The 22,887-nt window shown below is 44.3% G+C and overlaps 1 protein-coding gene across 11 annotated transcripts in view; it reads right to left on the reverse strand.

Moving 5' to 3' along the window:
* APBA2 (amyloid beta precursor protein binding family A member 2) overlaps positions 1 to 22,887 on the reverse strand; it is a 240,109-nt gene that overhangs the window by 99,003 nt on the left and 118,219 nt on the right. Inside the window, exon 3 of one of the 11 annotated variants that reach the window (XM_065547675.1) lies at positions 10,229 to 10,312. The exons of the other annotated variants lie outside the window; for them this stretch is intronic. The gene's annotated coding sequence lies outside the window, so the exon portion shown is untranslated. The remainder of the gene's footprint in view (positions 1 to 10,228; positions 10,313 to 22,887) is intronic. 11 annotated transcript variants of the gene reach the window in all.

Genomic DNA, 22,887 nt, shown 5'->3' on the forward strand with positions numbered 1-22,887 from the left:
AAAGAGGGTGCGTTCCAGTTAGAGAAGGCGTGGAGACATCAGGGCCCACAGTGCTGTCTGCGCAGTGACCGGGCCCTGGTAAAGAAACCAGCTGTAGAGGACATTCTGGTAACAACTGAAGAGTGTTTACCATAGATTGGGTATGAAATGTTATCAATGAATTACTGTGAACGTTGTTACTATGATAATGGTCTTATGGAAATGTAGGAAGATGTGCTGATTTTTAAGGTGCATGCTGAACTTGTACGGCCAAATAATGATGGCTACAACTTTTAAAACTTCAGCAAAAAAGGCCGGGCGCAGTGGCTTGTGCCTGTAATCCTAGCACTTTGGGAGACTGAGGCGGGTGGATCACTTGAAGTCAGGAGTTCGAGACCAGCCTGGCCGACATGGTGAAACCCCGTCTCTACTAAAAATACAAAAATTAGACGGGCATGGTGGCACATGCTGGTAATCCCAGCTACCCAGGAGGCTGAGGCAGGAGAATCACTTGAACCTGAGAGGTGGAGGTTGCAGTGAGCTGAGATTGCACCACCGCACTCCAGCCTGGGTGACAGAGTGAGACTCCATCTTAAAAAAAAAAAAAATCAACAAAAACAAAAGAAGTAGCAAATATAATAAAACGCTAACAACAAAAACTAAGCAAATATAACAATGGGTATGTTGTGTTTATTATACTTTTTTCTCTTTTATTGTGAATTAGAAAATGTTTACTTCCACGAAAAAGGTATAAAATGGGGCCAAGTGCAGTGGCTCATGCCTATAATCCCAGCACTTTGGGAGGCTGAGGCAGGTGGATCACTTGAGGTCGGTAATCCCAGCTACCCAGGAGGCTGAGGCAGGAGAATCGCTTGAACCTGAGAGGCGGAGCTTGCAGTGAGCCCAGATCGCACCACTGCACTCCAGCCTGGGCAACAGCAAGACTCCATCTCAGAAAAAAAAAAAAAAAAAAAAAGGAAAAAAGTATAAGGACTTCAAAAAGAGTTTGAAATTCCACAACCCATTCCTGATTTAAAATAAACCTTAAAAGGTAAACCAAGAAGCAAACTCCCTTAACTTGGTAAAGGATATTTATCAGCCAAGCACAGCAAAACATCTCATTTTATAGTACCCCATAAAAGCATCCCCTGCAAATTTAGGGCCAAGATTAGGAAGGCTGCTATCACTGTCACCTTTCAGTCTGGGACTGGCTATCCTAGCTAGAAGTACAAACATGAAGAGGCATCTCAAGAGGTGTACAGTTTGAGAAGGAAGAAGGGAAGAAGGAGGCTTTTTTTCAGACAATATTCCTGTATTTATAGAAAACCAAGAGAATCAACGGACAAGTTATTAGAATTAAGAAAAAGGTTTAGCAAGGTGGACAGGTGTGAGTTTAACATATGCATCAATGGCTCTCCTAAGCACCAGCAACAACCAAATAGAAAATGTAGTAATAAAAAATATCTCATACACAATAGCAACAAAACTATAAAGCATCTAGGGAATGAACATAACAAAAATGTAAAAAACTTTCATGAAAAAATACACTGTATTCCCGGATAAAAACAAATAATACTGTATTTTAATATCATAAATATTTCTATTTTAAGCATTTTAATTTGGTCCAAATCAACTTAGAAAGTCAGTACAATTCCAAAAGAACCTCCAATGAGAATGATAAAATTCAGATGGCAGAGGAAACAACTGCAGAAACACTCTAGAAGAACAATGAAGGATATAAAAATAAAACCATATAATTTTTTATTCCACAAGAATATACAAATAGACCAGCAGAACAGAGTCCAAAACAACTCATCATCTATAATAATTTACCACATGATAAAGGTAGCATTTCAAATCAGTTGGTGAGGGGAATGGGTTATAAACTTCGCAACTCATTTTTTAAAAGCTATGTATATCCCTGAGTTATGCTATTCACAAAAATAAATTTCAAGAGGACTAAAGACTCATTGTAAAATAGGTGACTCTAAAATGTTAGATACTCAGGGTAAGGAAGTCCTCTTTAAATAAGACAATAAAAAATCACCAAGGAAAAGACCAATGGGGGAAATGCAAACCACACCGTTACCTGTAAGAATGGCTAGTATCAAAAAGATGAAAGATAAGAAGCGTTGCTGAGGGTGTGCAGAAAAGAAAATCCTTGTACACTGTTGATAGGAATATAAATTGGTATCACTATTATGGAAAATAGTACGGAGGTTCCTCAAAAAATTAAAAATAGAACTTCCGCATGACCCAGCAATCCTACTGCTGGGCATACATCCAAAGGAACTGAAATCGGTATTTCAGAAAGAAGCCTGCGCTCCCACGCTCACTGCAGCATTATTCACAATACCCAAGATATGTGAATAATCTAAATGTCCTCTGAGGGATGAACAGATAAAGAAAACGTGGTATATACTTACAATGGAGTGTTATTCAGCTTTTAAAAAGAAGGAAATCCTGCCATTTACAGCCACATGGATGAACCTGGAGGACATGAAGTAAAATAGGCCAGGCACAGAAAGATAAATACCGCATGATCTCACTTATATGCGGAATCTTAAAAAGTCAACTCACAGAAGCAGAGAGTAGAACAGGAGTTTCCAGGAGCTGGGGGTAGGGGAAGTGGAAAGATGCTGGGCCGAGGGTACGCGGTGTCAGCTATCCGCGCTGAGTAAGTTCTGGAGATTTACTGTAAAGCACAGTGCCTACAGCTAATACAACACTGTATTGTACAGTTAAAAATCTGCTGAGAAGGTGGATCTTCTGTTCAGTTTCTCATTACAAATCATCAACATCATAAATAAAGTAGGCAGGAGAAAAGGTGAGCAGGTGACGGATCTGTTTAAAGCACACACTGCGGCAATGGTTTCACAGGGTTGGCTTAGCTCCAGACTCACAAAGTTGTACATTAAATATGTACAGCTTTTTGCAGTGCAGTGGCACGATCTTGGCTCACTGCAACCTTTGGCTCCTGGGTTCAAGTGGTTCTCCTGCCTCAGCCTCCCAAGCAGCTGGCACTACAGGGGCGCACCACCACGCCCAGCTAAATTTTGTAGTTTTAGTAGAGACGGGGTTTCACCATGTTGGCCAGGCTGGTCTCAAACTCCTGACCTCAGGTGATCCACCTGCCTTGGCCTCCCAAAGTGCTGGGATTACAGGCATGAACCACTGTACCCAGCCCCCATCCTCTTTTTTTTAAATAAAATAGTTTTAAAATCTTTTCTCCCACCATAAAATTAATTTCTTTCATAGTTTTTGGTCAGTCAGAATTGGGAAAGTTCCACACTCTCCTATTCTCCTATTACCTTAACATCCCAAGCTTGCTTTTCTTTCTTGGTCTTTATGAATATATGTATATGGACAGAATTAAGATAAACAAAATTCAGTTCCCCATTCTCTCACTTCCCCATCTTGTCTTCCTAGACCCCACAGAGTTAAAACTTGGGACTCCCCCGACCCCCCTGCAGAACACACTTACATATTGTTTGAGGTTCATGCCGCAGTAACAGACAGTATTTAATTGCACATACAGATGTTTGCTGGGTATATTCACTGTAAATTTTATTTAATCTGGTTGCTTGTTTGTTTGGGGGTTATTTGGGAGGATGTTGGTTTTGTTTTTTGTTTTTTGAGACAGAGTCTCACTCTTGTTGCCCAGGCTGGAGAACAATGGCATGATTTCGGCTCACTGCAACCTCCGCCTCCGGGGTTCAAGCAATTCTCCTGCCCGAGCCTCCTGAGTAGTTGGGATTACAGGTGCCCGCCACCACACCCAGCTAATTTTTTTGTATTTTTAGTAGAGACGGGGTTTCAACATGTTGGTCAGGCTGGCCTCGAACTCCTGACCTCAGGTGATCCACCCGCCTCGGCCTCCCAAAGTGCTGGGATGACAGGCGTGAGCCACTGCGCCCGGCCAGTTTTAAATATATTGAAAAAAAATCACTGGAAAAAAAAATAAAAATAAATAGATACGTACAGCTTTTGTATGGCAATCTTACCTCAATAGACTGGTATTTTTAAAAAAGAAATGACTTTCATAATACTAAGAAAAATGAAAAGAATGCAAATTTCCTTTCTACATTTTCTTATAATCCCTAAATAAAGTGAATTATTTAGCTCCAACAATAAACAATGTTTAAACCTGGATGAGGGGGAAAAAAACAAAAAAACAAAAACACCTAAAACGGAATGGAAAACAGTCGAAGTAAATGTACCAGAGAATAAGCATCCGGGACGTATTAAACCTTTTTTGCTTGTATACCCACACACCCAAACGCTCACATGAACACCAAAAAGACCCTCCTAGATATCAATAATAAAAAGACAATTAACCCCATGGGAAACTGAGCAAAAATTACAAAGGGGAAATTGACCAAAGAGAAAATACACGTGCCAGTAAACACAGGCAAATATACCTGACTTCGCAAATAATCCAGGAAATGACAAAATAAAACGGACGTTTTCTCCCCATCACATCAGCAAAGTTATAATGTCGGGAACTGATGACACTGCCGGGACCGAACCACTCTGTAGCCATTTGGGAAGGGAACCTGACAGTATTTGGTAAACTGCAGAATGCAGACGACAGCCAGCACTTCCGCTTCTTGCTCTCTCCCCTAGAGAAGCATTAACCCACCAGCATAGCATCGCTGTTTGTGATAGCAAACATTAGGAAACAACCTAAATGTTCATCGGTAGGAAAGTGTTCATTAAACAGTATCTAGTACTGTACACACGGTCCCTGGAAGTCTCCGCAGCGGTTAAAACAAATGAGGCGGATCTCTAAGACAGACCTGTATGTACAGTCATGTGGTTCTCCACGATACCGTGTCTGAACAACTCCGGCAGCAGAAAAAATGCACAGACTGAGATACCTTCTATGTGCATAAAAACAAAACACAGCCGTGTACATCTACACACGCATACATATAAGATAATGGAGGAAAACACCAACCACAGAGCAGTTCTCTAGGGAGAGGAAGGTTGTAGATGCAGCCAAGGGAGAGCCCCGCTTTATCTGTGATGTCTGAATTTTCTTCCAGAATGTACTCCTGTGTTGCACAATTCTTCAGATGATTTACAAAGAAAATGCAAATAATTTCTGCCTAACTATAATATCCTTAATCAAAAATAAGTGACAAGAAGTAACGCACCGAACAGGGAATGCAAAAGGCCACTTTCCTCCTTCGAAGAATGGCCGTGTTAGGCCCAGCCCCACAGGACAGGAGGGGGAAAGGGAGAGACACACACAGGCAGGCGACACCCTCCTGGGTCCTCACTCCAAGAGCACAAGTCACTGGGGGTGAGGGGCCGGCCTGCAGCGTGCCCTGTCCTCTGCTTGCTTTATTCTCTTTCCAGCCCTGGCCTTAGCCAGTCTGCAGGTTTAGGGGCAAACCTGATTCCTACAGCATGGAAGAAGGTTATACCATAAACTCTGAGAGTCAATTTGCCTCCTATGCCCCGGTCTCTACTGTCTCACAACACACATCAGCCCATCTCCTCCCGGCTTGGCAGAGATGGTCAGGATCCTCATTTCCCAGTTACAGAAGCCAAAGCTCCAAGAGCACATGTGGCAGGTGCAAGGTCACCCGCAGCAAGTGGGGGCCCAGTTCCGGCCACCTCTCTCGGGTGCAGAGGATCACTCATGGGCCTCCTGGTGTTGCCCCTCCTCGCTGCCCTCTCCAACTGCAGGTTCCTCCTCCTTATGGAGCTACCATATCCTGTCACTCCTGGACTCCACTGTTTTCTCAGAGCTTGGGAGATGAACAGTTGGCTTCGTGAGAGCCCAACAGCCAAGTTACCTGGCCTCTAAGCTTCCCTGGCAGCTCCAGCTCCATCCCTAGCCAGGGGCTGCTCTGTGACCACACCTGCCACCAGGTGGCCCCTCCTGGATCCGGCTCTGCACAGCTGCCCTTCCCGTGCTTCCTGTCCCAGCACTGCTGACTCCTCTGGCAGAAGGACAGCCAGCCCCGCCCGGGACGCCAGTTCATCCTTCTTGCTCGTAGGTCCCTGAAACTTCATTCACTGAACAGTCTCTGTAGGGATATATAATTCCTCCCAATCTGCAATTTGCCAAAGGCACAGAAAGAGAATCATGGATGCAATCAAAGTCTTCCAGGCACCCAGTGCAGTGAAACGCAGCGTGGTTTCACTCACGGTAATTACAGCAACTCTCGAGAGGCCCGGCACTGTCACCCAAGACTACACAACGCTCAGCCCTGGTTGCACATTAGAACTGCTGAGGAGTGAAACTCTGTATTTCTACCCATCTCCATCAATATCTCTATTTATCAACCTATCAATACGTAGACCCCACTTCAACAGATCTTTATCCAATGGCCCAGGACAATCCCCCAGGAGAAGTAGTTTTTAATGCTTCCAGGTGATGCTAACGTGCAGCCACAGTTGCAGAGACTCTAGTCAATTTTCAGAGCTTCACTTGTCAATGGGAATTGACAAGCACGGCTCAGATCTGGGAGGAAGGTCTCAAACAGGAAGACGGCAATCCACGCAAGCAAGTGCAAGGACAGCAAAGGAAAAAAGAGAGTGAAGGAAACAGAAGTAATTGTCAAAAAATAAACAAAATAACAAATTAATACCTTTAAATAAATAAAAGAAGACATCGCTTCAGAAACACAAAGATACAGTGCTACAAAATAAGAAATAATGAAAGCATACAAAGAGCCCTCAGGGAGTCAAAGTAAAAGCAAGCATAAACATTTCAATACAGGTATTTAAAGTCATTGAACTATCCCAGAAAACAGAACAGAAAGAAAAGAATATGGTGCTGGGCACACTGGTGCACGCCTATAACCCCAGCACTCTGGGAGGCCAGGGTGGACGGATCACTTGAGGTCAGGAGTTCAAGATCATCCTGGCCAACATGGTGAAATGCCGTCTCTATTAAAAATACAAAAATTAGCCGGGCGCAGTGGCGGGCTCCTGTAATCCCAGCTACTCCAGAGGCTGAAGCAGGAGAATCGCTTGAACCCAGGAGGTAGAGGTTGCGGTGGGCAAGAGAGAGAGATTCCGTCTCAAAAAAAAGAAAAGAAAAGAAGATGGAAAAATATGAAAGAAAAGAGAGACTTCAAAGATAGAATGAAGAGGTAAAAAAATCAGATAGATACGAATTCCAGAAAGAGAGAAAAGAGAAAATGGAGAAATTAAAATAGAGAAAATAAGAGGGAACCTCCCAGAAGTGCGAGCAGCGAGCTCCAGGTGCATCTGGCCTGGTTCTCACCCTCTTCCCACCATAGCCCTTCAGATGCCCCAGACCAGGGAGCAAGGGCCTCAAAGTGCAAAGCCTCCTATCCTCAAGCAGGCAGGCACCACTCTATGCACAGACACCCACCGAATCAGGGGGACCCAGGACCCAAACCTCCTTCCTCCAAAGCTCTGCCTGGCTGTCATCATTGTTGTCTTTTCACAGCCTGAACTTACACAGTCATGTTGATCAGCTTTCTTAGAAACAAAAATATAACTCACCGCATGTATTGAATAAGTATCATTTGATGAAAGGAACAGGTTAAAATTTGAAGATAAAAAAGGAAGGAAGAAGGAACAAAAAGAGATGAAATGTAGGCAGAGAGAAATGGAGACAGAAGAGCAAAGGAGAAATAGGCAACGAAGGAAGGGAGGGGAGAGAAAAGCCCAGAGACCATCAGAGGAGACACCTGCACCCAGTAACACATTCACAGGGGGAGACACATGCACAGGAAAAAAAAGAGCAGTCATTTCTCTCTCCCCACCAGGCTCACTGCCTGAGTTACAAGGTGCACAAAATAATGGCTCCCTTCTGAAGAGCCAGCCAGCTGTTCCCAGTTTTCCACGGACTCTTGATTTCTAACCCTCCCTCCTAACAATCCAGTCTGCACTTGTGCAGCATACTGCCAGTGTCACTTAGTCCCCACACTCCTGCATGTCAGAGGCTGGGACTGTCGTCTCCACACTAGGAGGCCTTCCCTGACTCACCAAAGGTCCCACAGAGAATATCAGGACCAGGAAGTGAGGGGTCTTTCCACAGAAATCGTAAGCGTGAATTTGTGCTTCCTCATGACACGATGCTCATTAACCTCCACTGCTTTGTCTATCAAAGGGGATAATAAAAGCTCACCTCATTCCTGTGTTGACCAGAGGTAGATATGACTTTTTTTTTTTTTTTTTTTTTTTTTTTTGAGACTGAGTCTCGCTCTGTCTCCAGGCTGGAGTGCAGTGGCGCCATCTCAGCTCACTGCAACCTTCGACTCCCTGGTTCAAGCGATTCTCCTGTCTCAGCCTCCCAAGTAGCACAACGCCCAGCTAATTTTTGTATTTTTAGTGGAGACAGGTTTCACCATGTTGGCCAGGATGGTCTCGATCTCTTGACCTTGTGATCCGCCCGCCTCGGCCTCCCAAAGTGCTGGGATTAGAGGCGTGAGCCACTGTGCCCAGCCAACCAGAGGTAGATATGTTAACCCACCTTCTGCAGAAACATGCACAGTTTCTCACAATAATTCTGGGAAGCTGGGGATTGGGGAGGCAGTGGCCGAAACCAAGACCCAGCACTACAAGGACCTGTCCTGGGTCACACAGCTGGTGGCCAGGGTCCCCGCCTCCTGGCCCAGAGCGACTTCCTCCAGTACTCCCTTCACTCTTGTGCCCCCACACACCTGGCTCATGATGTGCTATTCGGATGCAGTTGTCACTGAGCAAGCAAGTTTCCAAACAGTGGGTGGATTTTCAAAAATCCTATTAGCATAAGAGCAAGAAATCCCAAGTGCCTGACGAACACTTCATCATTTTTTAAAATGTGTTCACTCAACTAACAATGATTTTTCTTCTTCCTGACTTGATAATAGGCTCTCCATTAACAATGATTTCCAGGATCTGGGTCCTAAAAGATTCTCTGCCCCTTATCAACCACCAGCTGACGAAACTGGTGAGCGTGGCTCCTGGGGGGCAGCAGGCACACCACAGACAGGAGAGGGGCTGCCCCCTTGGGATGGGATTTAGCCGCTGAGATTGTCAACCCCAGGAGAGCTGGGCACATTTTTTTTTTTTTTTTTTTTGTCTCTTAACACTGGAATTTTATTACTAAAGATGCTGTAAAGAAATGAATGAAGGACCCCAGACACTCATTGTACAGTGTGCTCACTCTGCAACTGCCCTGGACAACACCACTCTGGAAAAGACAGCTTGATGGCTGATTCTCCAAGAGCAGGCCTCTCACCTCCAAGAGCACTCAGAAACAGGTATCCTGGTCAGGCAATGTGGATCCCATTCATTTCTCCTTATTTCCCTTAACAATCGTAGCAGTCATGTAAACATCATCAAGACAGAAAGCGATGTTCTTCAGGCACAAATTCTAGAATGCCAAAGGTGGCTTCACTCATCTGCAACACAGCCTCATTAGAAACCAAAAAAAAAGTCCACATCCAACACCCACACTTTAGACTGATTTAGGCAATACAGAAATGGCGTTACCTTCGAAGGTGATTTTGGAGGAAATGGAGAAAAAGAGAGATGACAGGAAAAAACACATGTAAATGTTTCTTAAAGACACAAATAATGTCCAGGCCTGGTGGCATGTACCTGTAGTCCCAACTACTCGGGAGACAGGCAGGAGGATCACTTGAGCTCAGGAGTTCAAGGCTGCAGTGAGCTATGATGGCACTACTGCACTCCAGCCTGGCTAACAGTGAGACCCTGTCTCTTTAAAAAAAAAAATACAGTAAAATGATGACTGAGTAATCTGCAGATGGGTGAGCTCAAATCTGATTCTAAAACAAGGTTTTCGAACAGCTCTGTTCAACAGAAATTTCTGCAATGATAGAAGTGTTCTATCCGCACTGTCCAACATGGCAGGCGTTGAACACTTGAAACATGGTTAGTTCAACAGAGAAACTGCATTTTTTGTTTGCTTCATTTTAATTCATTTAAATTAAATTTAAATGGCCACATGTATCAAGTAGCTGCCATTATGGACAGTGCAGTTCTAAAATGCATTTATTAAAGGATTGTTTGGAGATCACGTCTAAGAAAAGTGGTAATTATTAGAGCTAAAAATGAATTCAGTAAGAGGAAGTTTGTGAAATTAGCCTCATTTCTCCGATACAGAATCTGCAAAGGAAGTTAAGGGAGATCTGGAAGAGAGAATATCTGGACTGTAGCAAAGCAGAATTTTAGCAGGTCCTTCCCAATGTTCTTGTGAATCATCTGAAATATGTGAGCTACATGTAGCAAAGTGAGATGGAGTAGGAGTTACCTGCATGAGCACACTGAGCAGGCATCGATTCAGGGAAAACTGTCAGTCTGTGGGGATTCTCCAACAATCTGGCTCTTTTCAACCCTGGATGATGAGAAAGCACACGGCAGCTCTTCAGAACTGTAGATGACACAAAACTAGGATGCAGACTTGAAGGGGATGTAAAAATATCAAGTCAGGTTCAGGGATGGCAGCAGTGAAGTTGAGCAAAAGCATACACAAAGATCTTACATATCCTGCTTGATTGACAAAGGTACGCTTTCACTGCCAGATATGCTAATGTGAATCACAAACCTAATCTCTGAAGCAATCTTCTTACCCAAGTCCATTATTAACCATAGAGGGAGGCTTAATTTCTTTAAGGCCTAACTAGAAATCTGCACCAATAATTACACTGTCCCATTAGACTGAAAAGCCTATTTTACGTAGTTCACTCCAATTGCTCCTTTCATCAAATGCTTTTATGATGAATACTATCTTCCAAGGTCATTATTTATTTCCTTACCTTAAAGAGAGAGTGGAAGCCAATTCTTTGCTAAAGCCCTTGTGACTAAGGGCATAAATGAATGAAATGCAAAGAATGACTCACTTTCCTATATGACATAACATCTTCATTACTCAGGATAGTTGCTGTATGGGTGCAAAGCATCAGATATTAAAATATGAGGAACCATCAACCATGACATAGTGGGAGAAGTAAAAATAAAATTATGTCTGAAGAATTCCACTGCCTGCTATGATGCACTAGCTTGTGTCAGACTAATCCTCTCACCAAGAACAACTAGAAACTCTTGACAAAAATTTCTTAAATGATCTCTGTGGAAACATCAGAGAGCTACCAAGGCAGCTAGGACTGAGGGGCTGAGATCATGACAAGTAGATAATTACCCAGAAATTAGCTCAGCATTCTGTGCTGCTTTTCTCATCAAGGCATTTGGGGATTCGTGAGGGATGGAAGACAAAAGGCTAAAAACACACACAGAAAGAAAGTAGTGGTTAAGGGTCAATAGTGCTAAGCAGAACTTTCAGGAGTCTCGGAGGACTGGGGAAATAAGAAATTGCAATTTATGGCTAATAAGGCAACAAGAACTTGAGGGCCCAAATTCGTAGAGTTGAAACAACACAGAGGAGTGAGTCCACTCTCTTAGGAAAGGGCAAAAGCTGGAACTATCTGAATAACAAAATTAACAATGCATTACTGGTTTATAACCCGAAGTATAAAATGAATATCCATGAGTCCACGCAGATACAAATAAATGAATGAGAAAATAAATGAGTGAGAATAGACCAATCTCCCTGTGCAGAAAGAACTGCAAATAATTGGTGTAGATACTGTCCCCTCATGGAGATGAGTGTTATGACGATTGCGGGTAACATCAACAGTGATAAATTATGCGCCCCTCATTTGGAAGGATAAGAATGGCACTTTTTCAGACGGGATATTCTGCCCCAAAGCCCATAACCCCTATTGAACCATGGGAAAAGTGTCAACCAAACTCAGATTGAAGGATATTCTATGAAATACCTGACCAGTACTCTTCAAAACTGTCAAGGTCATCAGAAACAAGAGAGGTCAGAGGAACTGTCACAGTCTAAAAGCACCTAAAGCGACATGATAACGGAACTCAAAACCATCTCTTGATGGAATCCTGGAACAGCAAAAGGACATTCGATGAAAACTATGAAAATGTGAATGAAGTATGGACTTCAGTTAAGAATAATGTGTTGGCACTGGTTCATTAATTACAACAGATGTACCATACTAATGTGAGATGTTAACAATAAGGAAAAGTAGCTACACAATGTATGGGAACTCTCTCTACTATCTTTGCAACATCTCTGTGAATCTAAAACTATTCTAAAGCAGTAAGTTAAAAAAGAAAGTTTATATACTTATATTGGTAATTAGACAAACTAGATTTTACGAAGAGAAGCATTCTTACAGAAAAGAAAGAATTCATAATTAAAAAGGGCAACCTGGCCGGGCGCGGTGGCTCAAGCCTGTAATCCCAGCACTTTGGGAGGCCGAGACGGGCGGATCACGAGGTCAGGAGTTGGAGACCATCCTGGCTAACACGGTGAAACCCCGTCTCTACTAAAAAATACAAAAAACTAGCTGGGCGAGGTGGTGGGCGCCTGTAGTCCCGGCTACTCGGGAGGCTGAGGCAGGAGAATGGCGTAAAAACCCGGGAGGCGGAGCTTGCAGTGAGCTGAGATGCAGCCACTGCACTCCACCCTGGGCGACATAGCGAGACTCCGTCTCAAAAAAAAAAAAAAAAAAAAAAGGCAACCTACTAGAAATAAATTCTAAATTTATATGTATCTAGTTAAATGCACTCAAAATTTATAAAGGGAGAATTGACAGGACTATAATAAGACAAATCTAAAGCATTAGACATGAAATTTATGCCTATTAGACATAAATAGACATTATGAACAGTGGGATACTTTAACACACTTCTTTCAGTAAGTGATATAATAAAGAGGTAAAAATAAGAATGGAAATATAAGATTTGAATACCACAATTACCCATTTTTCCTCATGAATATACCTAAAGTACTGAACCAAGGAACTACACACAAGGGCACATGGGATATTCTGTCAAAATTAATCATATGGTGGACAAGTCTAAAGCCAGTGTAAATAAATTTCAAAATGTTAACATTGTAAACAATCTGTTCCTGACTACAGTGTAAACAAGCTAGAAATAAATGACAAAAATATAACCAGAAAATATGGAGGCATTTGGAAATTGACTACTTTAAAATAACCCACATGTCAAAGGAGAAATTTTTAAAAGTAAACACATTTTGAACTAATTAATAATAAAAATACAATGTATCCAAAAATGGTGCTGGACAGCCAGCCATGTTCACAGCAGCACTATTCATCATGGCCAAGGAATAAAAGCCACCCAATGTCTATCAATGGATGATGGATAAACAAAATGTGGTCTATTCACACCACAGAATATCATTCAGCCTCAAAAAGGGAGGAAATCTTATCCCACAACACAGCACCGATAAACCTTGAGGACATTATACTAAGCGAAATAAGCCAGTCACAAAAAGATAAAAGCTGTAGGATTCCACTTAACTGAGGTCCCTAGAGTAGTCAGATTCACAGAGTCGGAAAGCAGAACGGTGGCTCCTGGCTGTTTAATGGGTATAGATTTTCAGATTCGCAAGATGAAAAAGTTCTGGAGATCTGTTTCACAACATTACGAATTTACCTAACACTACCGAACTGTACATGTAAAAATGGTTAAGATGGTAAATTTTATGCTGCGTTTTTTTGCTACAATTTTTAAAAATAGTGGGTTACAGCCAAAGCAGGCTTAATAGGCTATTTATAACCCTAAAACCATATATTAGGAAACAAGAAAACTGGAAAAAATAAATATGCTGTTGTTTTCATGTTCTTAGGTATCCGTGGATTTCCTAAAGAGGGCACAAAGAAGCTTCAACCTTAAAGAGAAAGATTGATAATCTGGGCCTTCTCATCAAAAGATACCACTGAAAGTGAGAAAGTGCGAGAAAATATTCGTAATATGTACATCTAGCAAAGGTCTCAGGTACTAACTATATAAAGAACTGCTGGCCAGGCATGGTGGCTCACACATGTAATCCCAACACTTTGGGAGGCCGAGGCGGGTGGATCGCGAGGTCAGGAGATCGAGACCATCCTGGCTAACATGGTGAAACCCCGTCTCTACTAAAAAATACAAAAAATTAGCCAGGCGAGGTGGCGGGCGCCTGTAGTCCCAGCTACTCAGGAGGCTGAGGCAGGAGAATGGCGTGAACTCGGGAGGCGGAGCTTGCAGTGAGCCGAGATGGCGCCACAGCCCTCCAGCCTGGGTGACAGAGCCAGACTCTGTCTCAAAAAAAAAAGAACTCCTACAAAGCACTAAGAGAAAGAAAATGCAACAGAAAAAAGAGCAAAAACTTGCACAAAAACTTCAAGAGAAGGTTTCGAAAAGCACAAGACAAGTATTCGAAAGAGATATTCAACAGTTAGTCTTCAGTGAGCTGAAAATCATACCAGAGGATCCCACTGTGCACCCACCAGAAATCAAATTAAAATGACTGACACCACCAGTTATGAGCAAGGATGTACAGCAAATGAAACTCCTATTTGCAGGTGGGAGTGTAACTGGGTACAACCACGTCAGAAAAAGGACTGGCAGCGTTCACCAAAATAGAAACATACCCAGGCCCTGTGACCTGCCCATTCCAATCCTGGATGTACCCTCAATAGAAACGCCATCATGTGTACACCAAATGTGTAAGACTGTTACCCGCAGCAACCAGGACCCAAAACTAGAAAAGATGCAAATGTCCATCAAACAGAATCGATGAATTATTTGTATTTTTACAATGCTCTGTAACAGTGAGTCAATGAAGTGCTGTCACACTCAAAACCTGTGAGTGACTCTCACAAACATAACGTGGCATAAAAGAAGCTGACACAAAACAGTATATATTGTAGAAATTCATTTATTTAAAAAAATCCAAACATTTGCAAAAATAACATTTGGTGCTAGGATTCTGATTACCTTTAGGTGGTGGTGGGGCTTGTGGGGGCATAGGTTATGGCTGGGAGAGGATCCTAGGGGAGATTCTTGTGTTGTGGTGATGTTTTGATTCCTAGCCTGGGTGGTGGTTTCATGGATGTGTTCACTTTGAAAATATTCATGGCAGTGAACACTTAGGATTTTTGTAATTTTCTGTTTACATTATACTTGAATTAAGAAGCTTATTTTAAAATAAGTGGCTTATCATTTGCACACTGTTCAATTCACAACAGGCTTGAAAAAGGTGACTCTCCAAAGCTTCCTCCCACTTTAGTCTCCATGAGAAACTCCAGGTGCTCGTTTTGAGGGTGTGGATTGTTACAGTGAGGGGAGGGGGTGCAATGTGCTATGAGGCCATATCTTGGGCAGGGGCTCACGTTTTTAGAGATTTTCCTTAGATTCTGCTCTGAACCCCGGGCTCTGCCTGCTGTCACGGTACTGGAAACACTGCCCTAACTTCTGTAAGTCAGATTTTCTGATGCCTTCTCAGTAGGATACCTTGGCGCACGAGGGGATCCAAGGCGCTCCAGGAGGATCTCCATGTTAGTATCAGGTTCCATAGTCCAGCATCTGGGAGAAGGAGCCCGCCGGCTTCCTCCCCCGTGCGCACACACCCCCTCTGTCCCGGTTAACCCACATTAGAGAACAGCTTCCCACCTGACCAGACTGGAAGAACAGAAACATAGTTTCAGTTACCTTTGGCAGAGAGCAACAGGAGAGGCGAGGGAACGGAAACCAAGTCCCAGAGAACAGTGGTAAGGCAGACACTCAGGGGCACGAATAATGACTGTGGGTAGAATTCGTACATATGGAGTGTCCTTGTGATTGGTTCTGTGTTTTTTTTTTTAATTATTATTTGTTTTTGTTGTTGTTCTGAGACAGAGTCTCACTCTGTTACCTAGGCTGGCATGCAATGGTGCGATCACAGCTCACTACAGCCTCGAACTTCCAGGCTCAAAGGACCCTCCCACTTCAGCCTCCTGAGTAGCTGGGACACCTAGGTGATTTGTTATTTTAATTTTATGTAGTATTGCCCAGGCTGGTCTCGAACTCCTGGGCTCAAGTGATCCTACCATCTATGCTTTCAATAATAACATTCAGTGTGTGTTTTACTAGATATGGTGCTGAGTCCTTTCTGTTGTAAGAAAAAAAAAAATTGTGGTAAAATACATATAACATAAAATTTACCATTGGAAGCATTTTGAAGAATATAGCTTAGTGGCATTAAGTACATTCACATTGCTGGGCTACCATCATGACCATCCATCTCCAGAGCTCTTTTCACTTTGTAAAACTGAACCTCTGTCCCGATTAAACACTAACCCCCTTCCCTCTCCTTCCAGCCCCTGGCAACCACCATTCTCCTTTCTGTCTCCATGAATTTGACTATTCTGAGTACCTCATGTCAGTGGAATTACACAGGATTTATGCTTTTCTATCTGGCTTCTTTCATTTAGCATAATGACCTCAAGGTTCAAAGTTCATCCATGTTACAGCATGTGTCAGAATTTCCTTCCTTTTCAAGGCAAAATAATACTCCATTCTGTGTACACACCACATTTGGTTGATCCATTCATCTGCCAATGGACTCCTAGGTTACTTCCACCCCTTGACTCTTGTGACTCATGCTGCATGAACATGAATGTACAGATATTTCTTCGAGCCCCTGCTTTTACTTCCCTTGGGCCCAGAAGTGAAATCACGCCTAGATTACACAGCAATTCTATTTTCAATTTTTTGAGGCACTACCATATACTGATTTCCGATGGGCTGTACCATTTACATTCCCACCTAAAGTGCACAAGGGTTCCAATTCTGCCACATCCTCACAGGCACTTATTTTCTGTTTTGTTTTGTAATAGCCAGCCTAAAAGATGTGAGGTGGTATCTATTGATTTTGATTTGTAATTCTCTAACGATTTGTGATGTTGAGCACATTTTCCTATGTTTACTGGCCATGTGTCTGTCGTCTGTGGAGAAATGTTTATTCAAGCCCTTTGCTCATTTGTTAATCAGGTGGCTTGTTTTTTATGTTAAAGTCTAAGAATTCTTCACACATTCTGGATATTAACCCTTTATCGGATGTATGAATTATAAAGATTTCCTTCCATTCCTTGGGTTGCCTTTTCACTGCTGACTGTGTCCTTTGAGACAAGGGCGGGGTCAAGTGGAGATAACTGAATCATGGGGACAGTTTCCCCCATACAGTTTTTGTGGTAGTGAATAAATCTCATGAAATCTGATGGTTTTATAAGTGAGAGCTCCCCTGCGCAAGCTGTCTTGCCTGCTGCCATGTGAAACGTGCCTTTGCTCTTCCTTTGTCTTCCACCATGACTATGAGGCCTCCCCAGGCATGTGGAACTGTAAGTCCATTAAACCTCTTTCCTTTAAAAATTACCCAGTGTCGGGTATGTCTTCATTAGCAGCATGAGAATGGACTAATACAGGTAGTACTGACATCTTAACAATATTGTCTTCTAATCTAAAAACATGCCATTTCTTTCCGTTTACTGGTGTCGTAATTTCTCTCAGCAATGTTCAGTAGTGTTCTGTGCACAAATTTTTTGCTTCCTTGGTTAATGGAATTGTTTTCTTAACTCCCCTTCTAGATTGCTCATTCCTAGTGTATAGAAATACCACTGATATTTGCATGTTGATTTTGGATACTGCAACTTTACCGAATTCATGTATTAGTTATAACAGCTTTGTGTGTGTGTGAAGTCTTTAAGGCCTTCTACATACTGCGTAAGACCATGACATGTGAAAAGAGAGAAAATTTCACCTCTTCCTTTCCAATTTGGATGCCTCTGATTTCTTTTTCTTGCCAAATTGTTCTGGCTAGAATTTCTAGCACTATGTTAAATGGAAGTGGTGAAAGGGGGCATCCTTGTCTTGTTTCTGATCTTAAGAGGAAAAGCCTTTGCAAGTTTTCACCACTGGGTACGCTGTTGGCTGTGGGCTTCACCTTGTATGATCTTTATTATGTTGCAGTATTAAACTCTTTCTTTTCTAACTGTCAAAGCATTATTTATTTATCTATTTATTTATTTGCTTAGAGACAGAGTCTCGCTCTGTTGCCCAGGCTGGAGTGCAGCAGCATGATCTCGGCTCACCGCAACCTTTGCTTCCTGGGTTTAAGTGATTCTCCTGCCTCAGCCTCCCGAGTAGCTGGGATTACAGGGGCCTGCCACCATGCCGGGCTAATTTTTGTATTTTTAGTAGAGATGGGGTTTCACCATGTTGGCCAGGCTGGTCTTGAACTCCTGACCTCAAGTGATCCGCCTGCCTCGACCTCTCAAAGCGCTGGGATTGCTAGCGTGAGCTACTGTGCCCAGCCAACAATTTGTATTTACAAAAGCAGCAAGAGCGGTGACTCACGTCTGTAATCCCAGTACTCTGGGAGGCCAAGGAGGGAAGACTACCTGAGCTCAGGAGTTCAAGACCAGTCTGGGCAAAACAATGAGACCCTGTCTCTAATTAAACATTTAAAAATCAGCTGGGTGTGGTGGTGTGTGCCTGAGGTCCCAGCTACTTGGGAGACCAAGGTGGAAGGACTGCTTGAGCCCAGGAGGTTGAGGCTGCAGTGAGCGGAGACTGCGGCACTGCACTCCAGCCTAGGCAACAGAGAGAGATGCTGTCTCAAACAAACAAAAAAGGCACATTATTCCCATTGTCCAGATAAGAAAATCAAGGTTTAGAGAGATCAAGCCATTTGCCCAGGGTGACACAGAGACAGTTAAATGGTAGAGGCAGAATTCCGATGCAAGTCTGGGCAATTCTTAGGTGTTTAGTTTCAGCCCCTATCTATGCCTTTGCTATTTAAGATGTGGTCTGAGGACCAGAAGCATCTGCACCACCTGGGGGGTTGTTAGAAACACAAAATCACAGGATCCACCAAAAACCATGGAATCAGAATCTGCATTTAAGCAAGGTCCCTGGCCGGGCGTGGTGGCTCATGCCTGTAACCCCAGCACTTTGAGAGGCCAAGGCAGGTGGATCACCTGAAGTCAGGAGTTCAAGACCAGCCTGGCCAACATGAAGAAACGCCATCTCTACTAAAAATACAAAAATTAGTTGGGCATGGTGGTGTGCGCCTGCAATCCCTGCTACTTGGGAGGCTGAGGCAGAAGAATTGCTTGAACCCAGGAGGCAGAGGGTGCAGTGAGCAGAGATCATGCCATTGCACTCCAGCCTGGGCAACAAGAGCGATTCTCCATCTCAAAAAATAAAAATAAAATAAACGAGGTCCCCAGGAGATTCCAGTGCACACTGGAGTTTGAGCAGCCGTGCGTTATGCCAGTGGTCCTCAACTTTGATGTAGGTCAGCACCACCAAGAAGGCTAACAAAGAACACAGAAGCCCAGGATGGAGGAAGCAGGATACGGCCTGCATCTGTATTTTTACCAAGTTCCCCAGGTGATCCTGATACCAAACACAGTCTGAGAACCACGGTGCTACACCAGTGTGGAAATGACCTCCAGGTTTCAGGACTGAGTGTGCCACTAGGCTAAGCTAGGGCTGGGAATAGATTTCAGATAAAATTGTCCCCAGCGCAGATTGTCTCTGGGGCATGGAGCGCAGAGAAGCAAAGGGCCCTCTGTCACAGGAAGGGGGCAAACAGGGGTGAGACCTTCACTTCCACGACTAAGCTCAGGAAGGAAGTCTGCTCAGAAGCCACGTGGGGTCTCTCCAACCCTGAAAGGCCAGATCTTGTCTAGAACTTGGCTTTTAGAAGGGATCCTAGACATATCCCAAGTCTCCAAGACAAAAGCCTGGGCCTCAGTCTCCCTCCAGCATCCCTGAGAGCAGGTGTGGACCATGCTACAGGCACCAGCCCACTGTGACCCTGAGGTTAGTGGGAGACAGGAAGTGACAATGCTGCCACTCCATGCATCTGCAGCACCAGCTTTTGGTCCTGGAGCCCCCATGTGTTACCAAGCGTGTGGTCTTTTTGAGGTACTGACTCGGCAATCATGCCACTCTTCTAGGTGTTGCTGTGAAAGTCTTCCGTCCATGTCATTAAAGTTCATAACGAGTTGACTTTTAGAAAGGAGATTATCCCAGATAATCTGGCTGGATGTGGATCAATTTGTCGGCAGACCTTAAAAGTAGAGCCAAGGCTTCCTTCAGGAAGAAGAAATGCTGCCTGTGGACTGCAGCTTCAGCCATGCCTGGGAGTTCCAGCCTGCCCTTCCCCACGGCCTGCCCTGTGGGTTTGCCCGGTCAGGTCCCACAACCGCGTGAGCGGATTCCTCACACTGTATCTCCTCATATCCATCCCCTACTGTTTCAGTGCACCACTGAAACTATTCCGGCTCCATAGAGACTCCGCAGGCTGATGTCCTATCAGCCAGCTATCAGACCTGGAGCTAGCGGCTTAACTACTCTGAGCCTCTTTTCTCAAACGGCAAGAGTCTAGACTAATGGATGCGCAGAAGGAACCTCATGGCGGAAAAACATTCAGCACCTGCATTAGCTTTTGAAGAGCTATCTCCAGTAGCAGCAGATATTCTCTGGAGGGTAGATCTGACTCAGGTCTTAAGTAGATTCTGAAGGGAGTCTCCGGAGACGACCTCCATACCATGAACACACTAGCCTGGTCGTCTCTCTGAGAGACTCTTTGAGGAGCCTCTGGTGCACGGGCCTCCACCCCACGCCGCACCCACCGAGGTCAACAATGGAAAACACGCATCCCCTCCTGTCAGCCTCCAACAAAGACCTGCCAGGGCTTCTCCCGGGCCGTCTACACAGGTCAAGCTGACCTCTGTTACCTCTTCCACCTCACCCTGGCTTCTCCATCAAGCCAGGTCAAACAATTCCATTCCCGGACACACCACGCTGCTTCCTCTGTTCACGCTTCAGTCATATATACATGCTTGTTTGGCCGGAACGCCCGTCTTCTCCCTCTCTCGCAGAAATGTATATTCATCCTTCGAGATGAAAGATCAACCCTCACTCTCTCCTGGACAACCCACTGGACTGATGAGTCCGCCCTCCCCAGGCTGCACTTCATCTCCCTCCACATTCACAGTGTGCAGACACCAAGACGCCACCCTTTCCCGCAGCGGCTGATTCTGGAACTGAAGGTCAGGTGCTCTCTTTCCAGCCTCGCATTAACCCATGCCAAACATGCCTGTCTGCCACCATTCTGTTTTTCAACATAATCACTTTACATGAACAATGAATACAAATCCAACAACGGACAACACACAGCGCACCCCACACACGAGGCTCAGGAGGTAAGTGGTGGTCTCTCCCTGCAGCCCCCCACTCGCTGACCCTGAGACCAGAACATGGCAAATGACATAGACTTTCTTGGAATGAGGGTCTCTTATGAGACGGTGACAGCGACCGCTGCTAGGAGTCCTCCCACCATCCACGGTGGCATACCATCACCCTTTCCTCCGCAGATGTATGAACTGATGGAAGGAGATTAAGCGATTTGCCCAAGAAAGGAGATTAGTCCATAGCAGCCCTAGACTGTACGAAATGCAGTTCTTTGTAGCGCACTCTGCTGCGATACAGGAGACCCCTGTTATGACTCTGGAACTTAGAAAACGTCTCCACGAACACGTACATTGCTCATCCATTCGTCCAAGCACACCTTGTGGGATGAGAGTTAAATTAGCATGTCCATATGTACCTAGCAGCACACATGGTAAAAGTAAGTCTGGGAGATGACAGGTTAAACGGAATTTAAATTATTCCCTTTCCTGCAGCCCTTTTATATGGTGCTTTGGGAGTGTCCAAGACCGGCAGTACAGACAGCGCTCCCCGGCCTAATGTGAACGGGGACTATTACATTCAGGAACATCCGCTGGGACTCCTCAGAACACAGTTTGGGAATGCCGGCTTGCACACTAATGTCATTAATTAGAACTGGACATAATTAATTAGAGCTGAATATCATTAATCAAAAGTTACATACAGAAATGGCTAACTTCCCTTTCATCACACTAATTATGTTGGGCTCAACCTAGTAGCAGTTCCTCGTGCTACTTTCTTAACCCATTTTCCATCTTTTAAAAAAAAGGTGTTGATTCATTTTTTTTCTCTCCTGAAGTACAACTGGAAACAAAAAGGAACTGGGTGTCAGAGCAGGAGCTTCCAATCTGAAAGCTCACACCGAGTCTGCAAGCAAATAGTGAGAGCCAGCCCCTCGTCCTCTCTTTGCCTCTTCCAAGGAAGGAAACAAGCAAGATCAGGAAACTCACATGTGCTACACATCCCTGCTTCATCGTGTGGTTCATTCTCACAATCTACCCGCCCCCAACTCAGGAGTCTCCACTTCGCAGATGGGAAACTGAGCTTCTGAACATTTCTAGAGTCTAGGGGCAGTGGCTCATGCCTGCAATCCCAGCACTTCGGGAGGCCCACGTGGGAGGACCACTTGAGGCCAGGGGTTTGAGACCAGTCTGAGCAACACGGTGAGACACCCTCTCTACGAAAGATTTTAAAATTAGCTGGGCATGGCAGCACTCACCTGTAGTCCTAGCTACTCAGGGGGCTGAGGTGGGAAGACTGAGGCCGCAGTGAGTTATGATCATGCCACTGTACTCCAGCCTGGGTGACAGACTGAGACCCTGTCTCAAAAAAATAAATAAAAATAAGAGACTAGAGCTATGTGATGACCACATACTTCCTGAGCATCCACTGTACATGAGGCACTTGGCTGGGCACTGGAGGATACAGGACAAGCAGGCCTGCAAATCTAGAGATAGAAGCCAGGCAGGAGGGCTGTGGACTCAGATGTCCACCCAAGGTCCCAAAAAGGGAAGCCCACGAGCCTCATCTGTGAAGATAGAGAGAAGCACCTGAGAGAGGAATCAGCCACACAGGCAGGGCCAGAAGGAGCCTCCCATGTGAAGGCAGCAGTTTAAGAGGCAGAGCCAGGTCAATGTGCAAAGCCTGGCTCATTCAGAAATCCTACCCATTTCACACAGGGAACGGTGGCTCACACTTGTAATCCTAGCACTCTAGGGGCCAAGGAGTTCAAGACCAGCCTGGGCAACATGGCAAAATCCCATCTCTATTAAAAAAATACAAAAATTAGCTGGGTGTGGTGGCACGTGCCTGTAATCCCTG

This window comes from Macaca fascicularis, chromosome 7 (genome assembly GCF_037993035.2).
Source record: "Macaca fascicularis isolate 582-1 chromosome 7, T2T-MFA8v1.1".
Classification (NCBI taxonomy): Eukaryota; Metazoa; Chordata; class Mammalia; order Primates; family Cercopithecidae; genus Macaca; species Macaca fascicularis.